The sequence below is a fragment of the Trichosurus vulpecula genome, chromosome 8, assembly GCF_011100635.1.
Source record: "Trichosurus vulpecula isolate mTriVul1 chromosome 8, mTriVul1.pri, whole genome shotgun sequence".
Lineage (NCBI taxonomy): Eukaryota > Metazoa > Chordata > Mammalia > Diprotodontia > Phalangeridae > Trichosurus > Trichosurus vulpecula.
The window spans coordinates 98,223,190-98,250,421 of record NC_050580.1 but is presented as its reverse complement, the minus strand read 5'-3'; positions in this window follow the sequence as shown (position 1 = coordinate 98,250,421).

Here is a 27,232-nt window from a genome sequence, read left to right as displayed (position 1 = left end):
AACAATGTGCCAAAACACTCCCCAGTAGAACCATATTAAAATGTAATTGGGAAATAATTATGAAAATAAATAAAAATACAGTAGAACATAGATAATGCTCACATATGGTTTTCTAAAATAATATAAAGTGCACAGGGTCCTTATGTGTGGTTTAGTGGCCCCCTTTCTATTTGAGCTGGACACCTCTGGTTTACATTCCCACTGAGACCATCACATGGACAAATATGCCACATTTCAGCTTTTTAGAGAAAGTATAGTTAAGTGAATGAAGAAAGTTTGTGAGGCATTATTCCACTAATCTCCTACCTAGGACACTGAGATCCAGTACTATTTCGAAGCTATTTTTAGTAGATGTTGTGGCTCATTTAAACTCATTTATCTTTGAGGTTAAAGTGTATATTTTATCTACTACTCTAAGCAGGTGGCTAGGTGTCACAGTGAATAGAATGCTGGAATCAGAAAGACAAGTTCAAATCCTGCTTTAGACACTTAGAAGATATGTAATCCTGGGAAAATTTCTTAAACATTCTTAGCCTCAGTTTCCTCATCTTTAAAGTAGGGACCTCCCTCACAAGGTTGTTGTAAGGATCCAAGGATATTAAAAATGTAAGTGATTTTGCAAACCTTACTATAAATGCTATGACTATAAATAATTTTGTGCATTATAACATTTAGCTTTAAAATCTGTGACTATTTTTGAAACAAAAATATCTAACTGTATGGTTAACTAACTGGAAACTTAACTAAAGGTTTAGAAAGCCTTTCTTATGATAGACTATTAGCTTAAAACATAGAGCTTCATTTCACATGCATTATAATTTCCATTCTTTTTAGAAAAAATATTCTGAAAATATTAACTACACGTTGTGACAATCATAGTGGTAATAACCTTTGAACATATGTGTCTTGATGGAATCAAGAAAACCCTCTGTCTTCAATATTTCTTTAAAAAAAATTAAGACTGTAACATCTTTTTAGGTATACCATAAAGAATAGGAATTGTTGACTCTATCCATCTAGGAGCCATCCTTAAACATAGACAGATAGATACATAGACAGATATTTCCAAAACTCTGCAGCATTGTTTTCTAATAGAAATTAAAAAAAACTTTATCTTCAGAGATCATTTTTGTATTTCATCCTCTTATATGAAACATTTTTCTTAAATGAAGACTGAGAATATATTATTGCTCTCAGAATAGTTATTTGCCTAACAGATGAGCTAACATAAATTAAGCAATAAGTCAGTTTTACTTCCTTTAGATAATTAGTAATTTACATATAACCTTTGGCTATTCTTTTATCTTAGAGTATTGATATAAGTCTCATAAAATCATATTCTGTATTAAAAAGTGCTTTGAAATGCAAAATCTAATTACGTGAATGCACTTTTACTTTAGGACAGTTGTGCAGTTGAATGACACCATTGAGAATAACATGAATATTTGAAAAGTCCATTATTTGTGCTCCCTGCTATCATACTGAAATGTTCAGGTAATTTGTGGAAAATGACAAGGTATTTTGTTTTAAGTTTCTGAGAATGAATGCAGCATGACATGGCACTAAATTATAATCTATGTACATTACATTAGGCCATTTTACCCATCAGTCAAAACACAAGTAATTAACAAAATTAGAGCTGAAATGAACATTTAGAGAATTTGAGGGGGGGTGTAGGGAGGGACTTCTGTTCTTGTCTAAATTTAGAAAAATATCATTAATAAGATATTACATAAAAATAGCTATATTGTAAAGGCTTTTGGTACATTTATCTATTTAACAGAATTATGAAATGTCTAATTTGGAAAAGTATGTGTCTGGCACATCATTGGAACTTGATATGTGTTTGTTGACTTGATTTGATCAACATATATTTATTGAGCACATAGGAAATGAAAATGAAGTCACCTTAAATGAGTTATGGAGATTTTATATCAATATATCATTAATTTACATCAACTAACAAGACTGTAAAGGTAAAACAGCAACAACCACAATACAATACTTCCCAAATACTATATATATCACTTCTTTTGTAATATTTTGCAAAATTTTCCTTTCATTTGACATAAAGCAAAATTTTCCACTTCATTCAGATTTTAAGCATAACTTGAGTGCTTACAGTAAAATATTTAAATGGAAATGTTGCATAATTATATTTGTATTTGATGCCCCCCATATCATTAAAACAAGTTGTAACCACATTTTTCCAATGACCAAATATTTTAAGGGAACATTTATTTTATTTTATACCACATTCAGTAGGAAAATAGAATTTGTTAAATTTAACTTTGCTTTGTTAAAATGGAATGAGTATGGGATTGGAATAAAAGGACCTAGTAGGATTCAAATTTAAGCCATGTCATCTTCTACCTGTTTGATCTTGGGCAATTTACTTGGCTTTGTTGAACCTATTTCTTCATCTAAAAAGTTAGAAATTTGGATTCAATGACTTCCACTGTTCCTTCTAGTTCTAAATCTAAGATCCAATCATCTATTAAGGAAGGGGGTTATATTTTCTAAGCTTTCACATGAAAAACAATTTTCACTTTCACACATCCACACTAACAGCAGGGTGAAAAAGGCCAAATGTAGAACAGATCCCAGACTTTTCTAGAGTAGATAAGATTTATTAGAGGTATCTCAAAGTGATCCTGCCTCTGCTGTAACATTTGAGTGGGTATAAAGCTTTATATTTCTGCTGTTACCAATTGAAAATATTAATTAGATACTAAATCACATTTCTTAAATGCATAACTTTAGGTCCTTAAAGAAGCTGATTTTTTATAAATTTCTTAATTATATTTTCCCATTTCCTGATTAGTAAATTATTTGCATATTAGTGGACAACTAGGAGATATTTTGATAGCATTTAGTTTAATTAGGAAGGTAACAACTAAATATATTCTCCAGAAAATGTTGGAAAGGGAAATAGTACAAAAGAGTTAATATAACTACTATTCTGAGAAGCTTGTTATTTGTTTTTTACCTTAAAAATCCTTATAGTCTTCCTAGCTAATGATTGAAATATTTGGTAGCAGTCTCAATGTTATTTTCAGTGGCCTATCTCTGAAGCTCCATCTATGGTAACCTCATTTCCATTTTTGCTGTTGTGCATATATAATGTTCCTCATTATTGTGCTTCAAGCCTTTTTTTCTCAAGATAAATGTTTGTTGGATCTCAGATGAAGGTGCCTTTGATGCTGAAAGGCTGCCTGTTAATGATAACAGTGAAGCAACTTTTATGAGAATGTGTCCCTATAATAGTGGCTAGCTGAGGAGGTTATTGTTATGTGTAGTATGTGGCCAGCATACTTAGCACAGGTTGTTGAACTCTAGTAGTATCTTTATTTTAGCAAGAGAAAAGGGGATATTTTACTAATCCCTTTCCAAACATAAAAGTCCACCAGTAAAGGAAAAAAGTCTAGTTTAGCTTCAGTTATTTTTTTAATACAGAAAATTAAATCTTGAAAGAGAATTGAATATTCTAGATATAAGAACACTGAAAGCAATAAAGTATGACCTCTGAAGATGGGCTATTCAATTTCAAAAGTCATGTTCCAGCCTTTTGTTTTATTAAAGATTTTAAATGCCAGCAACATCGCTTTGGTATTATAATTTTCAGTAAGTATTGATCCACAAAGCACAAGCATCCAAATGCCCACAAGATCTGGCTTTTCATCATATTGCCTTGTTGGAATTGAAACCCTGAAGGTAACAGAGTCAACTCTTGGGAGGGTTTCTGAGGCTAGACTAAGGACTGAGGATGCAATTTCAGCCAAAATGTGGGGCACATAATCCACAAGCAAAATCTCTATGCGTTTATCTGTTTCAGAAATGTATTTGAGTATAATATTAATTATATTATTTTAATATATCATATCTCATATATTACATATACATAGAATTTTTGTGCCTCAAGGGGAAAGATGAGAAAATAATGAAAAGTTATATTTATGTAAAGCATGCTGTGGAATACCTCTCCCAACCCCTATTGGCATTGGCAGGCTGGGTCTCAGACACTGACCACTGCTACACTCCTTCAAATTTTCCTGCCTCAAACTTTATCTCCATGAACTTTGCCTTCCCCCCTTAGTTCTCACTTTTTCTATGATTCCCTTTCCTTCCTATCTCCAAGTTCCCATCTACCTTCTTCCTTCATTCTCAAGCCTCACATTTACAAGGATCTCTACTTTCCCAACCCCAGAAGCTCCTTTTCCATCAGTCCACATCATCTTCACTTCCTGACTCTATATTTGTCCATTTAGAGGCATTATTATACCTTTCCTCCAACATGGGATCTTTCTTCTTTTCCTGTCTTCAAAGCCTCCCTCCCACAGTTGTGTCCAAACTACTCTCTTTGCCTTTGGAGCACAGGAGCAATTAGCTGCTTGCAACTGGCCCAGCTTGTGGAGTTCTCTCATTCCTTAGACTGAATTTTACCTTGATCACTGCACCCCTATGTCACAGTTAGTCTAGCATCTAAACTTGTGCACTGTAGAAACCAGTCAGTGAATAAACATTTATTAAGCACTTACTATATGCCAGGAACTGTGCTAAGTGCCTGGGATACAAAGAAAGGCAAGAGAAAATATTTGCCCTCAAAGAGCTCACAATCTGATGGTAGCTCCTAGAAGCTCTCTTGGACAACTAGGTGGCACAGTGGGTAGAGCACAGGGCTTGGAATCCGGGAGACTCATCTTTCTGAGTTCAAATCCTATCTCAGACACTTACTAGTTGTGTGACCCTAGGCAAGTCATTCAACCCTGTTTGTCTCAGTTTCCTCATCTATAAAATGAGCTGGAGAAGGACAGAGCAAACCATTCCAGTGTCTTTGCCAAGAAAACACCAAATTGGGGTCACAAAGAGTCTGAAAGTACTGAACAACAACAAATTGCTTCTCTCAACCTTTATGCCTACTTCCATTGTACACACACACACACACACACACACACACACACACACACACACACACACACACACACTTGTGTATTGTCTGTTCTTAAAAGTAGTCTCAGCAAGAATGTTTGTACCTACTTGGTTTCTATAGCCTACTAAATATAACTTTGCATTTTTTCAGTGATCACTGGTGGTTCTGACCTTTTTTTCATGTTGCACATTTAATAAATGGTAAGGCTTGAGATGAGAGATGGATACTCAGCTATAGATCTGCCAGTGAAGGATGATTCAATCAGCCTAATATGGAATATAAAAAGGAAAGTCCCAAGGACATGTGTGGGATGTACTTTTAAGAGTCTGGGAGGCTGGCTAGATGAGCTAATACCTAGATCAAAGGCCATCCTGTCCTTCCAGTGTGGTGATGTCAGGATGCTGAAGATATAGCAAGGTCATTCCTTTTTAGGTCTGTATCTGCCCTCCAACTTCTGAGAATCATGATGCTCCTGGATACTCAGGTTCCTGATCCCAGAGTCATTCCTGAATTTTTCTCCTCTTTCACCTTGTATTGTAGACAAAAAAGGGGGCAATTGTCTATTGAAATTAGGGCAACAGAAACACGTTGCTTCAGGAGACCCATATCCTTTTGGTGGGTCCACTCTCCTGAAGCATAGTATTAAATGAGGGCAACATGTCTGGTACATAAACTATGAATCACTTGGAGTCTTGGTCCAAATGAAATCATAAGTCCCCTGAGCCTTCAGTTTAGGTTGTACCTTCCCTACCTGTATACAAAGTCCCTAATTCTAGTAACAGAGTGAATCATTTTAGATCTGTATATCCTTATTTGCTGCTCCCAAAGGAAAAGAATAAGCATTTATGTAGCATCTACTATGTGCCAGGCACTGGACTAAATACTTAACAAACATGTCATTTAATCTTCACAACAACCCCTCAGAGGTAGATACAGTTGCTGTCCCTATTTTATAATTGATGAAACTGAAACAAACAGAGGTTAAATGACTTTCCCAAGGTCCTACAGCTAGTATCTGCCTGAGGCTGGATTTGAAATCATGTATTCCTGACTCCAGACTATTCATTGTCCCTCATGGCCACCTCACAGTTCCCAATAGACCTCTACCAAATTCCAGAATTAATAATGACACTAATCTTTCACTAAAGACTTACACTAAAAATCCATCAGGATACGGAGGTGATTCTGGTTTCCTGAAAACCATGCCAGAAGAACACAAGTTCTGGCAGGTCCCACCAATAGGAAAGGATTTCCGCTGGAATTGGGCAGGAACCATTTTCCTCTATTCTAGAATCAGGTTGCAGTCTAGTGATTCCTTTCAACTTTAGCAACCAATACCATCTACTAAGGCAGCAAGGTGTTGGGATCTGTCTTAATGGAAGGAGTATCCACAGAGACAAAATCCTAGATCCCAAGTAATATTTTACATATGTAAAATATTTGTAATTTAAAAAGCATTTTCACATACATTCTTTTCTTTGGTCCTGAGAACAAGTTTAGTACATCAGTTTTAGCTAGGATAGGCACTACAGATGCACAGTGAATTGAGCCCAGAATTGAATGGGCAAAAAAGAGCAGGCTGTATTTTATTTGGAAAGTTTTGCTATGTATTTCACAATTTCAAGCTGCTTTCCAACACAATAACTCAATTTTTAATACCAGTATTCTCCAAGTGATGCTGCATGATTACAAATCATGAAACACTATAATCTCCAAGGAATTATAATTGAGTCACACAAAGTTCACTGGTGACATGCATGGTGAATGAAAGAAGGCTACATACAGCACACATAAAGCAAAGATCCATTTGCAAAACTATTATAATAATACTAACAACTCACATTTGGGTAAGGTTTACAAAATGATTTTCTAACAACAACCCTGTGAGTTAGGTAATACATGTATAATTATCCCCACTTTAGAAATTTGGCAACTGGAGTTCTGAGAAAATCACATACCCGTAATCACCTAGCAAGTTAGTATATATGATGGGATTTGAATCCAAGTCTTCTGACTCCAGGACTAGTGCTTTATTTGAGTGGTCATGCTGCCTCACAAGGGGGTATTATCTAGGGAATGTATAAATCAAAAGGAAGTGGTCTGAGCTCATAGAAAGGAAAAAAAAAAAACAGATGGAGAGCCTAGGTACTACATACCCAGGAAATGTCAAAAAAAATCAAAGAAAGGCTCTTGCCTATTAGGTAGTTCTTCTCTGGAGAATAGATAGTAGGACATGAAGACATATCCTACTAAAGGGTAAAGGTTTAAATGAGTTATGATTAGTATGGGCAGAGGGAGACACTTCTCAGGTCTCAGTGATCTCAGTGAGATCTTGGGTCCAGTGAAGCTCTGAAGTATGAAGTCCAAAGATCAAGATGCATAATTGGATATTGCTTGTTTGGTTGGATCATTATGTTTTTGTAAGTCTTCTATAGGATTATAAGTTGTATATATCATAGAATCTATAATAGAGAATATTGTGTTTTATAACTTTAATGTAAATAGGTCCAACTAAATAGAAGAAATCTGTCTCGCATTTGACATCCCAGTATTTCAATACTCAGTACTTCAGAGAGGGGAGGGGAAAGGGAATGAGTAAACCTTACTCTCATTGGATTTGGCTTAAGGAGGGAATAACATACCCACTAAATTGGGTGTCTTACCCTACAGGAAAGTAGGGGGGAAACGGATAAAGGGTGGGGATGATAAAAGGGAAGACACATTGGGGGAGGGGGTAGTCAGAAGCACATTTGAAAAGGGACAGGGTCAAAGGAGAAAATTGAATAAATGGGGAATGGGATAGCATGGAGGGAAATACAGTTATTCTTTCACAGCATGACTATTATGGAAGTGTTTTACATAACAATCCATGTATAACCTATGTGAATTGCGTGCCTTCTCAAGGAGGGTGGGTGGGGAGGAAAGAAGGGAGAGAATTTGGAACTCAAAAGTTCTAAAAACAAATGTTTAAAGTTGTTTTCACATGCAACTGGGAAATAAGATGTACAGCCAATGGGGTATAGAAATCTATCTTTCCCTATAAGAAATTAAGGGGAAAAGGGATGGAGGGTGGTGAGTGGGGTGATAGAAGGGAGGGCAAACTGGGGAAAGGGGCAATCAGAATATATGCCATCTTGGGATGGGGGGAGGGAAGAGCTGGAAAGAAAATTTGTAACTCAAAATCTTGTGGAAATGAATGTTGAAAACTAAAAATAAATAAATGCACCACTCTAGTATTTGGAGAAAGGAAGGAGATTAGGTTCATAGATTAGCTCTATTCTCTTAGAGCACAGTCCCAGATCCAGGTTGAAAAACCACTGGGGCTCAAGTCCCAGGCACCCTGACTTCTTAGGGCTTCTACGCTGGTCTGTCTGGCTATACAGGACAGTCCTGCCTCCAAGGTCATCATGACTTGAATTCTCAGTTCAGTGAGGATCACCTGTAGCACCTGAAACTGAGGACAAACAACACAAAATAGAAATTAACACCCCCAGTTCCATTTCTTAGAACTAGGGTAAAAGCAAGGGAAGGCAAGTCCCTTTCTTCTTATTGGTTCAGCTCATGATGCCCATGCTGCTTTCATCAGCTAGGGGCACAGACAAAACCATGGTGGAAAGTGAGAGACAACAGCTTGGGGGTACTACTTTTAAAGAAGCAGATAGCCAATCAAGGAGGCTATCCCAACCCATATTGTTGGGGACTCAGGGAGCTTCGTGGTATGCATATTTGAGCTTGCTCAAATTTGAATTACAACTGTAAGTATGTAGAAGAGATCTTGTGTAGTAATATTGTATTGGGTCATCCATTTGTGATTCCTTTCTCACTATGACTGGCCCATATCCTTTTCTGATAATACATATCCCTTTCAACCCTGCTTCCCTTCTCATAAAGATTTTATAAAGTGGAGAATTCAGGCATGTGTGTTTGTTGGGTTGTTACTGGATAGTAGAATATGTGAAGTAAGGTGTAAGAAGACTAAAAAGTTAAGAAGTGGACAGATTATGAAAAGCTTCAAAAGCCAAATAGAAGGTTTTATATTTGATCTTAGAGGTTAGTTAGAGATCCACTGGAGTGTATTTAATAAAGGTGTGGCATGGTCAGAATGCACTTTAGGAAGAACACTGGTTCCTGAGTGGAGGATGGAGTGTTGTAGGTAAAGACTTGATGCAGGGAGATCAACTAGAAGGCTGTTAACCTAGGCATGAGGTAATGAACAGTAGCAGTGTGAGAGAAGAGAGTGGGGCATATATGAGAGATATTGCAAAGATGGAATCAACACGACGTAGCAAGGGAGATGACATATCAGATAAAGGGAGGTAGCAGAAGAGACTAAATCCCTTTAAAGTTTAGGAGATCTTCAACTCTGGAACTTATTGCTTGGCTTAGCCTCAGGATCCACTCATGCTATGACATGAGGATCAAAGTTGTCAGTTATTCTCTCTAAAAAGGAATATGATAAAAACATACTTTGTAAGCCTTGGTAATATTTATGGATTAGCAGCTTGTCTGCTCTGTGCTGAGAGAGTGGCATGTACCTGGTGCAACACCTTAGATTTAAAGTCAACAGTATAGAGTCATATTTTGGAGAAAGATAAAGTCTAAAGTGTTTTCAATTTTGAAAAGGTAGACAGATAGATGAAAACTAAATCATGTAAAGCATTTCCAAAATACAAGTCCTGTGCTTTGCCCCATTTGCCTGAAGTGAATAAAGATTCACCTTGTGAAAACAGTGAATCAATCAGGGATAGGTTAGATCTTCAACACTAAGAAAAGCAGGATACAGAAGTAACTGTTTTTTTCTGCATTACTATCCAATTTTGAACAGGTTTATTCTATTTGTAGAGAATAGTTTGCTCTATTTAAAAAATGAATTAAAGATGAATTTGATTTATAAATGAGGAAGACACTTGGGGGAAAACATTGATTCAGAAATGCTTTAGTTTGTACCAAAAGAAAAGGAAATGGCCTGGAAACACTGCCTGCTGTGATTTGAAGGCCATTTTGAAGGAGAAAAGTACATAAAATTTTTTTTACTTTAGGTCGTAAATCATTACCTCAACATGTATTTTGGCATCAAGAAGGACCACCTACATTGCAGGCCATGGTGAGTTGAGGGCTTATGATACCCAAAACAATAATATGAGGATTTGGAAGAAGAGAAGGTTTGAGTGGAAATATGAAAGGTTGAGTTTTAGATGTGTTGAGCTTAAAATGTCCACAGGACATACAATTTGAGATATCTAATGGGCAATTGGAGATGGGAGGCTGAATGTCAGGAGAGAGGTTAAGGTATGGATAAGTAGAATTAATAATAACTGTTGTAGAAATAAAATTGAATCAATGGGAGCAGATGAAATCACTAAGGGAAATAGTATATAGGAAGAAGAAAACAGGGCCCAAGACAGAGCCGTGGTAAACACCCGTGGTGATTGGATGGAAATGATTTTGATGATAAACAAGTAAAGGAAACCCAGAGGGAACAGTCAGATAGGTAGGAGTAGAATCAGGACAGAGGAGCTTTACAAGAATTTAAAGAAAAAGAAACTATCAAGGAGAAGAGGTTAATTAACAATGTCAAAGATTACAAAAGTCATGAAGATTAAAGATTGAAACAAGACTGAGATCTGATGGTTAAGAAATCACTGGTAACTTTGAAGAGAGCAATTTCAGTTGAATAATGAGGTCAGAAACCAGGTGAAAAGTTAAGAAGAGAGTGAAAGGAAAGGATTTGGAGACACCTATTGTAAATGGCATTTTCAAGTTTAGCTACTAAAAAGAAGAGAAATATTGGGATGAATCAAGTGAAGATCTTTTGAGGATATGGCAGACCTGAGAAAGAAGTGATTCAAGTAATGGTGGTGAGTGTATACAACTCTTTTATCAAAACGTATTGTCCTCTGTCTCTTCTTATATTATTCTCAGTCTTCTCCCTTTCATAGCCAAATGCATGCCAATTAAATGCTCAGGTAATGCCTTTGACTCAACAAAGACAATTTCTATATGAATTCATTTTGTTGTGTCTTCCCACTAATATATTCTGTTTTCTTTTCTCTAAGGAAAAAAGAAGTAAATTATATGTTATTTCTTTTTTAATGTTATAAGCATCACTTAGGATAGATAGAAATGTAGGCTTTAAATTTCACTAATGGCTTCCTATTTCTCACTAGTTCAACAAGCAGTTTCATGGTAATTGTTAAGAAAAATAAAGCTGCAAGTTTTTCCAAAATAAAAACTAGATATAATCAGATTTCCGTACAGTAATTTATTAACCATTTTAAAGATTTTAATATCTATACACTGCATTTTTATTAATGTCTTTCATTTTAAAAGTTTGCAGCTTCATAATTATTAAGCACAAGAGAATAGGTAAAGCCATTGTAGGCATTGTAAAAGCAATTTTTAATAGCTCTGTCAGCCTTTAATGAGAAGAAGAAGAGCCTACAATATACTAAATAGTGATACTTTGAAAGGAGTGGAGTTAATATGGAGAAAGCTCTGCAAATGTTGCGGGCTTTTAAAAATTTTAATTAGACGAATATAATTAAAAAAAACTTTTCAAAACTACTCAAAATGACTTCATTTCAGTGTCATAGATACAGTTAATTATTCAAGTAGTGTGTGTATGTTTTCATTCAAAAGAATTAAAAAAGAATTCAATGTTTTCTGGCATGTACTGTAGTATATGTGATGTAATATTGAGAGGATATTAGTCATGCCTGGATCAGTAGCATCTTTTTGTTCCTGGCAGAGACTTTGTCTTTAACATTGGACAGCTGTCTTCCAAACATATGCCATTTGATTACAAGAGGATGTGGGTGAGACATTTTGAATTGATAGATGAAATTCATCCCCACTACTTGAAAAATAACTAAAAACATGTGTTCTCTAGTGTGGTTTTAAAGGTCTCTCTTCTACACAAAGGACAAGGTTATGGTATCCCCTGTGTCAGACATGAATTCACGAACCTTATCTCCTCAACTTAGTGATATCTCCATGAAGACAGTTTGCAGATAATATAGTTTAATAAAATTCTGGGCAATCCATTAATTTTTTTGTAACAGAAGAAAAGAAAACCAGTATTAAAATGTTGCATAAATGTTCACAATATGAGAAAATTCTTCTTTTCAATACAGAAAGATGTGACAGAACATGGTTTTCTTTCCCTGGACTTAGAGGTAGTTTTGTTTTAAAAAAAGTCAGCTATTGAAAAAGAAAAAATTAACTCACCTGAAATGCTCCATTTCCATCCTCTTATCAATCTAATTGGCCATTTTCCCTAACCACCTCTTTCTTCCAATACATGACATACTGAATGTTGCAGTCAAGATTTGAGGAGGTGTGCCTGAAATGAAATGAATGGATTGATAGACTAAATGGAGAGAGGTATTATAGTTAAAACTGACAAAATCTTTCTTCAGCAGGAACATTTTCAGATATTCTAAGATGATAATATTTAAGGGATTTGTTACACAGAAATGAAAATCCCAAAGATATCTCATTGTAGAGACAAGTTTTCAAAGAATTCTCTGAATTTAATTATGAGAGCTTAATTGTCTTAAGTTTGATATGACTTATCCCTTTCAAATCAGCAGACATTACAAATAGTTTGAAATGCTTCCACTAAGAATATCTTCGAAGTTTTCTATTTACCTTGTAGTGTAACATTATAAAGAGTTTAGGAACAAGATGATATGTCATTATCTCCAAGATAAAATCATAGTGTAAAATATCTTATTCATTTATAGTGATATGTTTGACATTAATAGCAGGTTAAACCCCAACATAAGAAACATGGCCACACATAAGTGTATTAGAACATAATTAAGATACAAATAAGAAATGTATTTTTTTAGATTGCTGGTATATTGAGATTATGTAGGGTCTTTTCCAAATTTATAGACCAAAATTAAATGGCTGGTTATTGATTAAATGACTTGAAAATGAAATAATTTCACTCTGGGACAAGCTTCTCAAAGGCATTTTGATCATAGAATGACAAACCAATAAGTATGTGGGGGTGGGAGAAGAAAGGCATTTAAATCCTACCTTTTTTAAACAAACTTGTAAGGGCAGCTAGGTGGCACAATAAATAGGTCAGTGGACTTGGATTCAGGAAGACTCATCTTCATGAATTCAAATCCATTCTCAGAAACTTACTAGCTGTATCATCCTGGGCAAGTCACTTAACTCTATTTCCCTCAGTTCCTCCCCTCTAAAAATGAGCTGGAAAAGAAAATGGCAAACCATTCCAGTATCCTTGCCAAGAAAACTTCAAATGGGGTCACAAAGAATTGGACATTACTGAAGTGACTGAACAACAACAAAATCACCTGTTACAAGACAACTATTTCATGCCTTCCTAACTGTAAACAGTAACTAAAGTTTGGCACATTGGTTTTCAACTATTCTGTATTCTCTAATAAGTAAGTGATTCAAGTTTGATGGTTCTCCACACTAAGAAGGTACACTTAGTAATCCCTAGAGAGACATCTCATTATACACAAAGACCAAATTCAATAGCAATCAAAGTAGAAGTGGAGTGTATTTGACACATACAAAGAATGAACAGTTCATGCTGCCTAGCCATTTTCTCAATGCTTCAGGAGGGTCATAACCATTACTGTGAGCACAATTGTACAAATATGATTAGGGAACTAGGAATAAGAAAGGAATGTTAATAGCAGGTGAAACTTCAGGCTTAAAAATTGTGGCTTACCTTCAGGAGAATAAGTTTAATAGCAACATGTAAATTTATCAAAAATGCGTAATTGAAGAGAATGCTATTAAGCCTATCAATTTTGATTGGAAAAAAAGCCAAATTCGTTTTGAGGAATTGTATATTTAGAAAGAAAAAAGACATTGATTTTTAATTTAGTTTCAATTTATTTGTGATTAAAAATCTTGACTTTCATTTAAGCATTTCTAACCATTCTGTAAAATACCTTGGAGAATTATTCTAGTTTATTCATCTTCTAGCACTTTAAAAAGAGTGTAAATGAAACTTACTTGAGCAGCAGGGAATTAGAACCCAAAATAGTATTTTGTGTTCTGTTTTGGCATGTGTTTTATGCTAATATTTACCTCTTAGTTGAAATCTACATATATTTTGTTAATTATATTTTAAGGTACTAAAATGTTTGGAAACTAAATGATTTGCATGTTAGTGATGTTTGACATTTTATTCTCTTCTGATGAAATGAAAATTGTTGTTTACTGTCAAAGTGATTTTGGCTTTTGTCTTTGAAAAAGGAATAATTCTTTTCAAGTTGACTTTATTAGCAGTCCTTCATACTGAAAATTATGTTTAACCTGGTCTTGCTGAAGGCATTACTATGTTTTTAGAGAAAGCATCTTGGCCCTATTTGCTGAGTTGCTTATGGTCATGTTTGTAGGTAGAGGCAGCTAGGTGGCTCAGTGGATAGAGTACCAGATCTGGAGTCAGGAAGACCTGAATTCAAATCTGGCCTCAGACACTTAGTAGCTTTGTGACCCTGGGCAAGTCACTTAACTCTGTTTGCCTCAGTTTTTTCTTTCGTAAAGTGAGCTGGAGAAGGATATGGCAAATTATTTCAGTATCTTTGCCAAGAAAACCCCAGATGGGATCGCAAAGAGTTGGACAGAACTGAAATGAATAAGGCACAACAGGAAAGCAGAGAAGGAGCCAATAGATAAGCAAAGTGACATGGAAAAGATGGAAAGTTATTAGGATTGTGAAGGGGATCACAATCATGCCATGTGGAGATTAATCAATATTATTAGGATCATTGAAATGAATGGATGGATGGATGAAAAAGCATTTATTAAGCTCTTACTATGTGCAAAGCATTGTGCTAAGCAGCACTAGGAATACAAATGGAAAAGTGGAGACACTTTCTATTCACCTTCAAATAGGGAAGACAACACAAATAAGAGCTTTCACCTGAAATTCAGATGGAAAGGTACTATGATCCTTAGGGTGCAGCAGCGAAACAGATGGTAATGCATCTTTTTTAATGTTATTTCCATGTTTTAAAAAATGTTTCTGTCACTAAATTACAGTGCCAAGGAATTTGGTGGTAAGAACATTTCTTTCTTAGGTCTCTAGTAGGTGCAATTACTGGCTAGGTAGGGACTTCAGCACCAGCAGAATCAGTTTAGTTACTGCTTTTCTTTAGGCTCTTAGGCTCATTTGTTTAATGGCGGCAGTTGGTCATCACGTGGTATAGATGACAGTGAGGAAGGTAATTGTTCCCTCTTAATGATAGTTCATGGGACCTGGCTAGAATTTGAGCTGATGGTCAGTTGGTGGGGCAGGGAGATTGATATTCCTAGGGCTCTTGGATTCTTGTCCCTTTGCTATCTCCATGGAGATAGGAGGGGAGGTAAGGTTGTAGCAGTGGATTCACTTATCTGACCCATGCTAGCACTAGCACCTGAGTTAGATTTTAAAAATAAAAGACTTAAGAACGCCATAGTCTTCAGAAAGCCAAAGGATGGTCATATAGAACATTAGCATTGTTCTCCTTGTACTCAGAGTACAGAAGTAAAAGCAATGGGCATGAGTTACAGAGAGACAAATTTTGACTTGATGCATGGAAAAGAATCCTAACAGAGCTATCCAAAAGTGGAATGGGCTGTCATGGGAGGCAGTGTTTTTTCCTTCCTTAGAAGGTTTCAAGCAAAGTTTGGAGGACCACTTGTTGGCAATTTTGTGGAAGAGATTTTATTCAAGTATAGGTTTTACTGGGTGGTCTATGCAGTCCTCTTCTAAAATGAAATTCATGACTAATGTGAAAATCTGTTTAATGTGAATGGATATATAAAGTGTGTATCAGACTGCATGCCATCTTGGGGAGGGGGGAAGGAAAAGGAAGAGAAAATTTTGAACTCAAAACTTTGTGGAACTGAATGTTGTAAACTAAAAATAAATTGAATTAAAAGAAAAAATCAAATGAAATTCTGTGATTCTAGGGAGAAAAGTAGGTGGTGAAACAAGTGTAAAAGTAGTTGTAAACTACTTTTTCAAGAAGTTGGTGATGAAAGGAAGTAGAGTGGTAGGACTTGATGAGGGATATGTTTCAAGGAAAGCAGTGTTTTTCTTTAAAATTTGGGAAATCTGAGAGTATTTTTGGAGATGGAGAAAATGACTATATATGAGAAAAAAAAGGAAATGATCATGCAACCAACAAAATGGCAGATTGATTATTCAGTATATACAAATCACTTCAATTCTCCAGCTCCCCAAAATGAGGAATTATGTATCAGATGGAAAGTCATTACAACTAAATTCCCAGAGAAAAAAGAAAATAGAATACTGATGATTAGGTCAAATTTTTAATGAATCAACACCAGGGAACTCTAAACTTAAGGTACTCATTCCACAGCCTCCCCCACCAGCTTTCATAGACCCATGGATAGAGCATAAACTAACACACAGGTATTTTTTAGTCTAGTTCATCATGAGTTCACCCACCACTGTGGAGATTCTGCCAAAGGAGCCTGTCTCACTCATAAAAGGAGCAGTAGAGCTCCTTGTGCCCAGCCACATGAAGCTGTTGCAAAAAAGAAAACAAAGGGTTTGAAAACATACTTTTTTTTCCTGGAGCTCAGCCCTAAGTTAGTGACCTCTCCAAGGATAGAGAGACTCTGAGTAGAATGCCCCCCCCCGCCATCTTACCCCACTAACCCCACCAAAAAGATGGCAGATGCTAATTCTGCTCAGCCACAGGAAGGAAAAGAAAAGGGAAGAACTTGAATAATGAAGAGAGATTGTAAAAGAATGAAGTGGGGGAGATAACAAGGAATTATTATTAGCTTGTAATGACAAGTTTAATGTGGGGAAGGTGTGCCTTGAGACAGTTCATTTGAAAAAGATTTGCTATTTTGGTATAATACAAGACCAACATTAATGAATAGTGCCCTATAGCAGCTAACAAATTTAATGAAATTTTAAGATGCATTAGATCACATGCAAAGGGATGAGCCTTGTTTTCTTTAGGCTGTAGGGAATAACTAGGGGCAATGAGTATAAAATACAAAGAAGAACATTTTGGTTTTAGTAAGGAAAAATCTTCCTAATAATTATATTTATCCAAAATGGAATGGGATTCCTTAGGATATATTATATTTTTCCTCATTACAGCCTTTCAAGCAAAGGCTAGATAACCACTTGTCGAGCCTATTATAAAAGAGATTCCTGTTTAGGAATAGGTTAGACTAGATATCCTTTGATGTTCCATTAGAAGATTCTTTGAAGCAATAGTTTAGCCTTTCATATATAAAATAAATTTCTTAATTCTTAAAGTAGATTATTCAAGTTTCTTTGAGAATTAGAGCCACTATAGCTCTATTTGTGGCTACTTTTAATTTTTAAAAAATTGTATCTTTTGTTATTACATCATCTTCATTTCCAAGAACATCCCTTTCTCCTCCCATCTCCAGAGAGCCCCCTTTGTAACAGAATAAAAAAGCAAGAAAACAAAACCAGAATTAAACAACACATTAAGGGAGTCTGAAAGCCATAGGCCTCCACCTCTCCAAAGGGACGGAAGTGCATTTTATCATTATGTCTTCAGGGACAAGCCTGATTGTTAAGATTAGAAAGCATCCCATCGTTTTTGTTGTTCCTTCCATTTGCATTATTGTAGTCCTTGTGTGCATGGTTTCCCTCCAACTTCTCCAACATTTGCCATTCTTATCATTTGTAATAAAGAAGTTATTTTTTTCTATCTGTGGAAAGAATATCTACAGCAATGAAATTGCAGATATTTGGGAATACTGATACAAAATTTACATATGTTAATGTTTATATCTATTTGTGTATACATACAAGCATAAACATATGTAAATTAGCATGTGTTGTACATGTATATATGTTTGTGAATTCATATAGATATAAATTGCATACACATAAAGGTCTATAAATACTTATTTGAATATGTGTGTTACACGCATATGTATGTGTGTGTGCAAGTACATATGGGAAGAATAATACATATATAGATAAGTATAAAATGTATATATCTTAACTTTTATTATCTATCACTATATATATATATATATATACATATGTGTTGTGTATGTGTGCATCTCTAAATATACATATAATCTAAGTTGAAAGATATCTATAGGGCAGAAATTGGGCACAGACCAATAGCTTACTCCATATACCAAAATAAAGTCAAAATGGGCTCATGATTTAAATATAAAGGCTGATACTATAAGCAATTTGGGAGAAAAGGGAATAGTTTACCTGTCATACTTATAGAGAAGGGAAGACTTTATGACTAAACAAGAGCTAGAGAGCATTATAAAATGCAAAATGGATAATTTTGATTATGTTAAATTGAAAAGTTTCTATACAAACAAAGCCAATGGAGCCAAGATTAGGAGGCAAGCAGAAAATTGGGAAAGAATTTTTACAACCAGTGTCTCTAACAAAGGCCTTATCTCTAAAACGTACAGCAAACTGAGTCAAAATAATAAGAACACAAGTCATTCCCTAATTGAGAAATGGTCAAGGATATAAACAGGCAGTTTTCAGAGAAAGAAATTAAAGCTATCTATAGTCACATGAAAAAAATGCTCAAATCACTATTGATTAGAGAAATGCAAATTAAAACAACTCTCAGGTACCATATCTCTCCTGTCAGATTGGCTAACATGTCAAAACAGGAAAATGATAAATTCTGGAGAAGATGTGGGAAAATTGGAACACTGTTGCTTGTTGGTGGATTTGCAAACTGATCCAACTATTCTGGAGAGCAATCTGGCAACTATGCCCAAAGGGCTATAAAAATGTGCATACCCTTTGATCCAGCAATACCACTTCTAGGGCTATATCCCAAAGAGATCATACAAGGGGGAAAAGGACCTATATGTACAAAAATATTTGTAGCAGCCCTTTTTGTGGTGGCAAAGAATTGGAAACCAAGGAGATGCCCATCAATTGCGGAATGGCTGAACAAATTGTGGTATATGAATGTAATGGAATACTATTGTGCTATAAGAAATGAGGAACAGATCGACATCTTAAGAACCTGGAGAGTCTTATGTGATCTGATGATGAGTGAAGGGAGCAGAACTAGGAGAACATTGTACACAACCACAGACACATTGCTTCTGTGATGACTAATTTTGATGGACTTGGCTCTTCTCAACGATGCAAGGTTCTAAGACAGCACCAAAAGACCCATGAAGGAAAAGGCTATCCACATTCAGAGAAATAATTATGGAATCTGAATACAGATTAAAGCCAACTATTTGCTCTCTCTTTTTAAAAAAAAGTTTACTTTTGGTTTTGTTACATCTTGGTCACAGTTCATTTCATTGGTTATAATTCTTCTTTACAATTTGATTACTGGAAAAGAAGTTTAATGTGAAGGTATATGTAGAGCCTATATCAGATTACATGCCATCTTGGGGGAGGAGAAGGAGGGAGAAAAAATTTGAAACTCAAAAACTTGTGGAACTGAATGTTGTAAACTAAAAAAAAAATAATAAAAAGAAAGATATTTACATATCATTCAATGTATATATTTATGTATAAAACTTTAAATTATTGTATCTATCATATGCATATGAATATGTTTATATGTATAGTCATATATATGTGTGTGTGTATGTATGTATATTCAGCTTTGGCACTGTCTATTTTTGGTGTATAGTGTTGGACTTGGAGTCAGGAGAGAGACTACATAGGTCTAAATCCCAACTCTGTTATAGGTGTATAATCATGAGCAAAAAAAGTTAACCTCTAGAGCTCAATTTACTCATTTGTAAAATGAAAACAATAATACTTATAGTCTATCAACAGGCAGCTTCCCAAGCCTGGAATCAGGAAGACTCATCTTCTTGAGTTCAAATTCAACCTCAGACACTTTCTGGCTGTGTGACCCTGGACAAGTTACTTAACACTATTTGTCTCTATTTCCTCATCTGTAAAATGACCTGGAGAAAGGAAATGGCAAATCACTCCAGTATCTTTGCCAAGAAAATCCCAAGTGATGTTACAAAGAGTCAGACAGTGAAATGAGTGAACAACATTTATTGTGCTTCTACCATTTGCGAGGCAGCTAGGTGGCACATTGGATACAGTACCAACCCTGGAGGCTAGAGTACTTGAATTAAAATCTGGCCTGAGACACTTACTTGCTGCATGACCCCCTGGGTAAGTCATTTAACCCTGTTTGCCTCAGTTTTGCAAGAAACCCCAAATGGCGTCACAAAGAGTCAGACATGATTGAAATCAATTGACCATATGTGCCAGGCAATGTGCTAAGCAATGTATAACCTACCTCACAGAATTATTGTGAGGATCAAATGAAATCATATAGGTACAACACTTTGTAAACCTTAAAGTGCTATGTAAATGCCAATTATTGTATACATGTCATAGGTTTTGGCAAAAAGAACAACATATATCCATTTAAAAAAGGGTCTCCATTAATGGTAGAATCTTTCTTTCTTTCTTTGCTTCTTTCCTCCTTCCTTCCTTCCTCCTTCTTCCTTCCTCCCTTCCTTCCTTCCTTCCTTCCATTCTTCCTTCCTTCCTTTCTTTTTCTTTCTTTCTTTCTTTCTTTCTTTCTTTCTTTCTTTCTTTCTTTCTTTCTTTCTTTCTTTCTTTCTTTCTTTCTTTCTCTCTCTCTCTCTTTCTTTCTCTCTTTCACAAAACCTTAAACCCAGTTTACTCTGAAGCTCATAGATTGGGCCACAATTGGTTCCTGTCCAAGCTCCATTTAATGGCTGTATTTTGGGCTGGGTGAATGTCTCTTTGGAACTGCAACCCTGAGGGTCTTCCCCTGTTAGCTTGATTTTTTTTCTTTTTCTAAAGGGGTCATCCCTTGACTCACTTCTTAAAAAGGCCTATTCACTGAATGTGTGTTACCTCACTTAAAATGAGTACCTAACTTTAAAGACCTTAGCCTAAAAGGGACAGGGTCTCCCATTGTATCCTGGGCCATCTCCAGTCATCCTCTTGAATATCTGGTCACTATATCCAGATGGCTCTGGAGGAGAACGTGAGACTGGTGACCTTGCACAGCCCTCTCTCATTCAAATCAAGGTCAACTGCAAGTTATGTCATCATTTTCCTGATCCCATGGTCTTCTTCAAAAACAAAGGACAAATACAACACAATCCATAAATGGTTTTGAGGATTTAGAGGTATCAGTGAGAAACCAAAGCATTTTTTGGCTAGTGCAGAGGGTTTATGTAAGAAAGTATTAGGATTAATTTTGGAAAATTAGACTGGATCCAAATTATGGGGGAAATTGAATACTAAACTTTTTCCTGTAGGCAATGGTGAACCAATGAAAGTTTGGGAGCAAGAAAGTGACATAATCTAAGTATTATTATAAACAGGCTGTCTTAGTGTCACAGGATAGATTTAGAGGACAAAGAAGAAAGGGGCAAGGAAAGTGATGAAGAGACTATTACCATGCATGATGTAATAAGGACTTTATTTGCTGCCATAATAGTATCAATGAAAAGCAGAAAAATGAAGCAACCAAGATATTGTGAAGAACAAAATGAGAAGACTCGACAACTAACTAAATTTGGAGGGGGGGACCGTTAAAAAGTGTTTATGACTAGACAACCAAAATAATTGTGGGATGACTGACAGGAATAAGAAAGTTAAGAGAAGAGTCTGATTTGCATACGTAGATAACAATTTTGGTTTTAGATGTCGTAAAACTTTGGGTTAGTAGGAAATCTGTGACTGTACCTTGGGAGAGAGCTCAGAGCCTATCAAGGAACTTTAGAAGAATCTGAAATAATCAACTTCTAGCTGTCAGGTAGTACAGGTAAGGATAAAAATTTAAGCCCATACGGAACTCCCTTAAGAGATTTATTAAAATTGCTTCCTTCCTTGAACTACTAGCAAACTTTCCATTATTATATCCTAGATTTGAGCAGCACATTAGAAGGAAACAAAGATCATAGATCATGATTGAGATTAGATGAAAACAATTACATTCGGCCCCAAATAGGAATAATGTGGCTGTTGAGAGGGAGAAGACAACTAAATTCTATAAAAATAGTATAAATTGCATATGCCTAGGGATAAGTCTGTAATAACTTGCCTGCCACAACAACTGGGAGGAACTGCACATGGGAAGGCTATTTATGTTACTCTGGAGACACAGTGCATACTGACTTATAGTGTGTATATTGAAAAAATAGTCAATTTTTTTTACCAGAGGAAAAAAAGATTCCATCATAAGAATTTTCCCTCTTAAAAATAGGAATATTTACTTTTGGGTCTCCCAAATTGTCAATTAGATAATACTTTAGCTTTATAGTTGTCACAAAAGGTAGAGATTTCCCATCAGAAAAAAAAATTTAATTTAACATGGTACCTTCCATCAAAAGAACAAATAATCACCCATAATTTTATTTATTTCCTCACAATAACCATGTGAGGCAGGCAGGCAGGCAGAAGAATTACTTGATACACTTTACACATGGGGAGTCAGGCCTAGCAAAGCTAAGTGATATGTCAAGGTCCTAGAATTTAGTGTCTGAATTAGGACTACTATACACAAATTTAAATGACTTGGTATCTTGTTGTTATTGGTGTTGTTGTTTCTACTAAACTTCATTGTCTTACTCAACTTCAGTTTTTTTAGGTAGCCTAAATATGTGTATGGACTGGCCCACTTAATCACTACAACTTTTAATATATTGATCTTACTTGAGAGAAAGTGACAATATGGAGACCAGGGTATCAGTGAGAAACCAAAGCACTGGAAGAATCCCTGGAAGTATCATAGCATTCTGATTATTATCTACTTAATTTACTACTTTAAAAATATAGATGACTGATTAGGAGAGGTTCTTGACTAACTTGATAAACTTGCAGAGGGTGAGTCTTTGTTTAGGACTTTTGTTTGTTTTCTTCTAATGGAAGATATGGACCTACATACACCTTAGTGCTCCATGGAACATGGGTCTTTGTAATTCTTATTAATTAGTTAAGTTATGTTGTGAAAGGAGCCAATCTTATGCAACCTTATATAAAATAACATTTTCATTTGAAGATTTTAAGTTTCTTTTCTCTTTTCTGAGAAAAAAAAAACTAAAGTAGAACAGTTTTAATTTTTTTTTTCAATTATCAAGTGTTCATTTTTTTCTCCCTCCTATTTCCCACAATATAATGGAAAGAAGGAAGTCATATCCCACAAGCAAAGTATGTTCATTCCGGCATTGTTCGTGTTCAAAAATGCAATTCTTATTCCATATATTAGTCCATCATCTTTCTGTCACAAGGTACACAGTATTCTCTGTAATCATGGTTGTTCTCTATTTTTGTTGAGGATACAGCCATGCTCCCAGTCACCCAGACTCCCGACTTAGATATCATTTCTGATTCCTCACTCTTATGCCAAATATTTAGTCATTTATCAAAGCCTGTCGACTCTACCTTCTCTCATGTACACATTTTTCTCCTTTGGGACTGCCATCGCCCTGGAGCAGGTCCTCATCACTTCCTGCCTGAGCTATTACAACAGCTTTCATGTCTCTTCCTACTTCAGTTCATCTTCTATCCAACTTGTCAAGTTATTCTTCCAAACATGTAAGTCACACCTCTAATTAATAAACTCCAGTGGCTCCCTATTACCCTCAAGATCAAATATAAAATTTTGTTTGACTTTCAAAGCCTTTCATAACATAAACTCTTCCCACTTTTCCTGTCTTCTTACACTTTACTCTTCCCCATCTATTCTGTAATCCAGTGGCCCTGGACTCTATTGTTTCTTTCACATAACACCCCACCTTCTTATTGGAGGCAGTTTCACTGGCTGTACCATACATTGAATACTCTCCTTCCTCACCTCTATCTCTTGGCTTCCTTCAAGTCTCAGCTTAAGTCCCCCTTTCTTCTAGAAGCCTTTCTTGGGCCTTGTTAAATGCAGTGTCTTCTCTCTAACATTCTCTCCAATTAAGCTTGTATATATCTTTTTTATACAATTTACTTCTAAGTTCTTTCCTTCATTTTGACTATAAGCTCCTTTAGAGCAAGGGCTGTGTGTTTGTTTATTTTTTTTTTGTTGTTTATTCTTTTGTTTTTGCTTTTCTTTTTGTCCCCAACAAATTTATCATAGTGCCTTTCACATAATAGAACTTTAATAATGCTTGTTGACTTTAACTTTTTTTAAAAAATCTATTTATTTCTTTGTTTATCAAACATCTGGGACAATTTGCTTTTTTGTCCTCACTATTTTCTTTTGTGATTTCTTGAAACATAGCTGGGAAAAAACAAGCTTAAAAAAAGCCACTTGTGATTCAAATGGAGCTACTTCACTAAACCTTTAAACCCAAATCACTTTGGCTTTTATTGAATGCTTGATAATAGCCCCCAGCTCCCTCAGTTGCTCATTGTTTATTTTGTGATGGTAAATTAGGCCATCCTCTGTCTCAATTCTTACCTAGCCTTATGTCATCGGGCATTGCCTCAGACAAACTGAGATCTGGGAAAGCCCTTAATTTCGAAAGGCCAAGGTCACCCACTGCATCCTCAGCCATCTCCAGTCATCTTGACTTTTGTCTTGTCATTGAACTTTATTGACTCTGGAGAAGAGAGTGAGGCTGATGACTTTCAGCAGCTTGGCCTCACTTAAATCTAATTCATGTGCAAGTGAAGACATCACCCTTGTGATGTCATTGGTCCTCTTCCAGAAGGAAGGATGAATCATGACAACACCCAAATACTTGGGGAAATATTAATTTTTCATTGGTAAGCAGAGCCAATATGATAAAAAATTACAGTAATATGTAAATTAATTTACTTGTTAAGTTCCATACCAATCAAACTGTCAAAAGATTACTTTGTAGAACTAGAAACATAATATAATTCATATTGAAGCAATAAAAATCAATAATCTCAAGGAAAATAATGAAAAAATGGGGGGCAGGAATGAAAGGGGCCTTACCATAGCAGATTTCCAGTTATCCTAAACAGCAGTAATTCTGAAAACAGTTTTGTTCAGGATGAGAGAGAACACCGATTAGGTAATTTAGTTAGGGTGTTATTGTCCGGAAGAGTTCACCCTTGATGTAGTGTTAGTCCTGGATGTCAAATAGCTGTGTGCTGCTGGAAAGTTAGAGTAGAGGAAGGATAAACAAGGCAACTGTTTTGTAGTTATAGGGTGCCAGAGAGGTTGCCTGTTGTGTAATGGAATGGTAGACCAGGTAGGCCAGGAAGTCTTTCCAGGCATGAGTAGGTAAAACAACTGCTAAGTAGTTGTAGGAGGACAGAAGAGCTGCCTAGAGCTCTACAGTTTTGTCTTTATTTCTACAAAAGTGTTTTGTAGTTACAGTATATAGTTCTTTTGTGTATCTTGGTAGGTAGGATCTCAATTATTTCATTCTGTTCTCATTTTAAATGGAATTTTACTTTCTCTGTCTTTCTGCTGGGTTACATTGTAAGTACAACAGTCCGAAGAGTGGCTTTGCATCCAGGCAAGGGGGAGGGTCATTTCTTGGGTCCTGGAGCATGGAGATTACACACCCCAACCTCAAACCATAGAACTGCAATGAATGCCTCAGGGCAGAGGAATATGATAACTACATTTGCTCTAGACCACATGACCTAAGAGGAGAGTTGCTGGGCTACATATTCTGGCCTGAGCTTCAGCAAGCCCAGCTTTAGCAGAAGAGAACCACGTGGCCAAGTAGAAAGAATTTCTGAATCTTAGCCTCCTAGATAGAGGGGTAAAGGAAGGAGGTAAGGATTTTCATGATGTAATAATCTAGCAGTCTAGGAAGAAACGTGATGTCCTGTTTAGTGCCAACTTTGGTTTTGCCTTGATAGCAACCCCAAATTTTAGGTCTCTGGAGTCCAGCCTACTAGAACCAAAAGAGGCAGTTCTTGGAAGTCCATTCCTAGAATTCAGCCTTCTGGCTTGAGAAGGGGGGTTCCTGAATAGAACTCACATTATAGTTTGAAACATCATTTTCAAGATCACCCAACTCCTTGGAGAAAGAAGAGGATAATACATTTCTTCCACCCTTGTCCTTTTCTGTCTGAAGTGGCAACAAGGAAATCTGTCTTGATCTGGGAGAGCAAAAGAGCTGAGCTTTACCTTCCATTGTAAGCGTGAGCTATACCAAAAGAACAGCTCTGGTGGAAAGGCATAAAGCGCATTCCTTTTTGGAAGGGAGGGGAGGAAGCAGGCAACCTCTCATTGCAGTATCATAAAACTGGCTTTAAGTGGGACAAGCTGAAATGAGGCAGTTTCCCTGCTATTGAATTGATTTTCCTTCGTGTTTTCAACATTTTTCTGTGTGGTGTAATAAAGACTGCCCTATAACTGAGTATGTAGTGTTCATCTTGAGTAATTATACTTTCCCCCCACATTTTGGGGGACTGAGACATGAGTTATATTTGGAGATTCCTTAGAGGCAACCCTGGGTAGGAACATGAGCCACAAAGATAGCAGTGCAGGGATGGGGAAAGACATCAAGGATGGGTAATGGTGTGAGAGCTTATAACTTCATAAATATGCCTTTCTTAGTAATTTCCTATAAAAGTGCTAGTATTGCTGGGGATTTTTAATCCTAAAATCAACTATAGTTTCTTTATATCATCTCTACCTGTTTTTGTAACCTTACATCAGGACCAGAGCATTTGTCATCACTGGGTACCTTTTGATGTCAAGAATATTTAATAGTAGATGCTCCATTCTTCAGATTTGTTCATATGCCTGTGCTCTTAAATGAAATGAAAGCCAAAAATTTTCAGTTGGTTGCTGATATTCCTTGCTAAATACCTTGTCAACTCTGTCTAGTTTCCTTTGAATGCAACATTACTTTGGGCACCATTTACTCCTTAGCTGATTTTCGTTGCTCAAATCTGCTCATATCTAGAAATTCTCCTGCCAATTGCTAACATCAAAGCCATTTAAAGTTTGCACAATCTTGTTCTTGGCAACAATTTTCTCTGCACGTAGCAGGGTGCTAGGACAAAGTCTTCCATCTTTCTCTGCCTGCATATTCATCTGGGACGTGGCCTTATTTCTTTGAAAGCTTTCAGAAAGAAATCTTCAATTAAATGAAATTGCTGAATAAGCAAATGTAAATCATTTTGGAAATGACTAGACACTATAGATATTTGTTCAGATATATCTTCTAACCAGCATATAGCATTTTAGTTCTGACAGTTAGCTATAATGAGAATCATACAGCTGAATTTGTGGTTGAAGCTTTGCAAACTTTCTGAATAATTGAGAGCTTATCATGTGAATCTGAACCCAGTTAGATCTGTTGATATAATGCACTGGTATTGAACATTTTCTTATTGCCAATAAAATACTCCATTTA